Here is a 4,675-nt window from a genome sequence, read left to right as displayed (position 1 = left end):
AAGGCAACAATGTAAACAATACCTCTAGGAAATATTCAATCTCTCTGTGTAAAAATGCTCAGTCTCCCAGCTTCGAGGGTCTTTTTCCCACTCACCCCTCCTTCCATCACTCCCTTGGAATCATGTGGTGGTGTCCCTGGTTTCTGGAGTCTCAAGGGCCTTCTCTCTGGCCCCTAATTCTGGTTGCTGCTTGCACTGCTGAATCTGGCAACTAGAAGGATTTGTGATCTGGTCTCTCAGCCTGGTCAGGGCTCTACCTTACTCCTTGGCTAACTCAGCCTCCCATTACAGTTGCCGGCTGGGTGGAGATCCTTCTGAGTTTCTGTCATGTCCCCCCATGGGCTCCCCAACCCTGGTGGTCCCTTCTAATCTTCTCCAGACCCTCTTTCTGCCTGACATAGCTACTTGGTTCTCATTAGCTATGCTTTGCCACATGAGGTCTCTACATCCTTAGTGCTTTTCACTCTCTGGGTATTTCAGAAGGTCAGTCCTAACAGTTGGTTGTGTGTGTGTGGTGTGCGCTTGCGTGGTATATGTAGAGTTGTGTGGAGTGTGTGATGTATGGTGTATGCTTGTGTGGTATGTGGTGTGTGGTGTGTTTGTATGGGGTGTGTGTATGTGTGTGCCATACGTGATGGGTGTGTCTTTGTGTGTGTGTGTGGTGTGTGATGGGGGTAAGGGGGAGTTTTCTCCTTTTTTCTCACCTCCTCTTCCCATAATCCCTCAGGACCGAAAGGAAAGGCTTTTATCACTTTCTCTCTGACATATCCCCCATCTACCACAGAGAGAACTTACTGGCTTCATTGGCACTCTAAGAGCCTGTTCTTGATATGCTAAAGAGGAAGATAAAAGAATTTTGAAAATGATGTTTATTGAGTACTTGTTATGTCCCAAACACGTTCTAACTACCTCTAAGTGTTACAGTGTTTGGTAGCTAGAGGGAATCCAGTTTGTTGAATGCGCACTTTATGTGTATTAGCTGATTAAATCCTCAAAACAGTCCTTTGAGGTAGGTACTATTATTACTTCCATTTTACAGATAAGGAGAATAAGTCATAAAGAAATTGAGTAATTTGCTGAAGGTCACGTAACAGGTAAGTGGCAGAACCTGAGCCCAAATATTGTACCTCAGAGTTTGTCATTTTAGTCAATTGGCAATTATAACTCTCTAAGACAGTAGCCTGGATCTAAAGATAAATGTCTTGCTGAGAAATCTCATTTTAAAATGTCAATAGCAGAATATTAATTCTTTATTTCTTTTTGCCTTCTTTTGTAACAATTTAATCTTTCCCCGGCAGATGGGTGCTTGGGGCTAACCACGGGCAGCCAGGTCCTCTGAAAGGCAAAAGAGGAAAACACATAAATAATTTTTCAAAATATTGCTTTCCTGCTAATAATAACAACAACAATAAGGACATAGAAGCATAACAATAGTAATGTAATGGGGCAAATATGGATGGCGCCCAGCTAAGCACTGTTTTGGGAAATGAGCTCTTGGCTGAGCAGACATACGCTAGGATCTTCTGGACAAGGGCCACTTCTTTTTTTTTTTTTAAGATTTTATTTGTTTATTTGAGAGAGAGAGAGGGAGAGAGCACAAGCAAGGGGGAGCAGCAGAGGCAGAGGGAGAAGCAGACTCCCCACTGAGCAGGGAGCCCAATGTGGTGCTCGATCCCAGGACCCTGGGATCATGACCAGAGCCGAAGGCAGCCGCTTAACTCACTGAGCCACCCAGGCATCCCAACAAGGGCCACTTCTGAAGCCGTGAGGGGTCCTCAAGCTACTCAGCTGAAAGATCTGTCCCAAGACGATGAGGTCCTCTAGAACTGCTTGGGGATTCACAGCTCTCGGAGGACTTTCTGGCCACGTGGCCTCTCACGTTTCTCACCTACAGGGGGAAGACACACTGGCTAGGCACTCCTGAGTCTCTGGCCTGATTAACAGTTACATTTTGTGTGGTGACCAAATAGATGGGTGTCCTACCCTGGCGAGCCTGGATGACACAAGCTGCCCCTGGAGGGGATCCCATATTTGGTTCTTTTAAAAAAAAATCGAATCTCTGAACCACCAAGGCTAAGGACCAGACATGGAGAGTGGGGCCCTGCAGGGGACGAACCTGGGCAGCCAGGCATTCTTAGCAGTCCCCCTCTCTGTCTCTGTCTGAGTCTGAGTTCCCCTAAACGACAAGCCAGAGAAAGTCTTCACTGGGAGGTTTTCCTGGAAAGTGGGGACCAGATAGCCTGGTGAGAGTCAGAGGGATGGAGAGAGCTAATTCAAAGACGCACTGCTAGGTGGGCTTCCTGGTGGCCTGATTGGGTGGGGCTGCCTGCAAAGCCACCTGCCAGGCGTCTCTGAGCTGTCTACCTGAAGGAGAGAAAGAGAAAGCTCTTATCCGTCAGCTGCCAGCCCCTCTGGTCAGAGGTCCGTCCCTCCACCAGCTGGCCAAGGTTAAGTCCCCAGCATACACTGGTTCCCTGCCGCGCAGGTGGGGAGGTGCCCCCTGGGGAGACAGCAGTGCTGTGCTGATGGCTATCGCGTTCAGCATGAAGACCGTCTTAGCTCACAGAGGACCGGGGACTGCATGAAGACAGGGTGAGGCCAACAGTGTCCAAGGAGGTGCGACAGCAGCCCCTGCCTTCTTCAGACTGCCACCACCAGCGGTGTGAGCTCAGGAGGGTCAGGCTTTGGGGCTTCAGATTCCTCGTCCACAAAGGTGGGGGACCAGGGAGATGAGGCAGCAAACTCCGTCATTAAAGCTCCTTTCGACCCACACTCCGCATAGAACAGAACTTCCAAGTGGGGTCTGAGGAGAAAGGATGGGCCGGAGAGCAGAGAGGCAGGGAAGAGCAGGCCGCCTGGGGAAGATGCGTCTTGGGAGGGAAGTGGGAGCAGCTGAGGCAGAAGATGCGCAAAGGCTCCCAGGATGTGGGCACAAGGAAAATTCAGTTTGTGTAGAACAGTAGGTGATTTGGGGATTGAGAGGGAATGACAGCCTTTAAAGGTAGAAGGGATAGCCTGGGGCTGGGGTACCCTCCTTAAGGGGCAGCTGGCTGGGGTCCTCCAGGAATGGGGGTGTACTGTGGAACTGCTGGGCAGTGTAGCGAGTAAGGACAATGCCAACAGCCTCTATGAGGGCCAAGAGGATGCCCTCCATCATTGCTGAGCCCATCATGGCCAATGGGCCACGGCAGGCAGCCAGCACAGCCCCTGTCAATGCTCTGATGGTGAGGGAGTTCCAGGGACCTTCTTTGCTCTGTAGGCGCGCCAGGCTGCAGCCGATGGTGGAGAACTGGTCCTCCCCAACACATCGCGAAGCTACCTCCAATCTGGGGTGCTTGGATCCTCACAGTGTTGACACTACCTCTCAGCTGGTGCCGAATTCCGACAGGGGCTCTGCGGAAGTCCTTGATAGCCTGGAAGACTGCATCGCTGATGACGCCCATAGTGAAGGCTCTATTGCAACCGTCCCCAATTCGCCAGGGGCAAGGCTCCCGAGCATACTCTTCCATGGTAAAGGTGTCCGGCCGTGCAGTCTGGCTCGGTTCAAGCTCTCTTTCTATGATGTAGAGGTACTGCAAGGATGTGGCTGTCCTGCCAGACACCGTAGTTCTCAGTCCACCTGTCTCTGACTGGGCCCAGAGGACTAGCTCTGGCCAAAAGAACCTACGTAAAAATGATGCGTCTCATTTCCCAGCTGAGGGGGACTGCCTTCCCTTCCCCAGCCTCTGGAGGCTACATGTTCAAGATGACAGCATTATAGCAGGCCAGGGGCCTGGATCCCTGAGCCCCTGCTTGGGGGGCAGCTGTCCAGGAACATTGTCATCAGACTTGTCACAAGCAAGAAATAAACTTGCATTGTGTTCATCTAATCGTATTTTAGGGTCATTGTCATGGCAATTAGCCTATCCTATCTAGTACAGCTATACTAGGAACTTCGAATAAGCCCCAGAGCAGAAGCTCAGCTATTTGGTGATCCACAACTTGGGGAACCCAAGGATAAGCCCACTCATCAGTCTTGGATGATACTGACTTTATTTATTTATGAAGAGACGACCACATGCCAGACCCTCTTCTCCATTCTGGGGATGCAATGCTAGGATGACATAATCCACCAGCAGGGGAGACAGATAACAAGCTGACATGCTAAGTGCATGACTTGTAGGATCAAAGCATCACTGACTTTGTCTTGTCCTGCCCGTTCGAAGTAAATTTAGTGGTGGTGAGCTTTTCCTGCATCAGAAATGTGGGCAGATCTCACGATTGTTCTGTCCACTCCTAGGTTATAGTAGTTCTTCCACTTTAAGTTGTAAAACAGTCTTAGTTTAAGAACTGGAATTCCTGGCGCAAGATAATAATTAAGTTCTTCAATTTCACCCAAAGGTTGAATGAAAGCCTCTGAGTTTGGACCTGTTGATGGCTTCCTGACTGCAAGGAAAGGGGTGGAACCAGCTCCCGCTTTCTCGTATTGCATCTTCTTCCCATTCTCAAGTTCTCATCTCTGGTGTTCTGCTCTTTTCAGGGTGGGGGTTTTGTGCGTGAGAGGCAGGAGTGTGTGTGGTAAGGGGACAGGGCAGTTCTTTCTAGACTGGGAGATTTTGTGTTCTCTGGGCCTGGCAGATGATTAAAGCTGACTCCTTTGGGGATTCCAGTCACTGTAGTTCTTCTGGCCCAGGTA

General features: G+C 50.0%; 1 pseudogene; it reads right to left on the bottom strand.

Annotated features, from left to right (window-relative positions):
* Nucleotides 1–2,995: 2,995 nt before the first annotated feature.
* Nucleotides 2,996–3,533, bottom strand: LOC116641560 (annotated as a pseudogene).
* Between the last annotated feature and the right edge of the window lie 1,142 nt (nucleotides 3,534–4,675).

This window comes from Phoca vitulina, unplaced genomic scaffold (assembly GCF_004348235.1).
Source record: "Phoca vitulina isolate PV1807 unplaced genomic scaffold, GSC_HSeal_1.0 scaffold2, whole genome shotgun sequence".
Taxonomy (NCBI): Eukaryota; Metazoa; Chordata; class Mammalia; order Carnivora; family Phocidae; genus Phoca; species Phoca vitulina.
The sequence above is the reverse complement of the archived record's forward strand: the minus strand, read 5'-3'. Positions and strand labels throughout refer to the sequence as shown.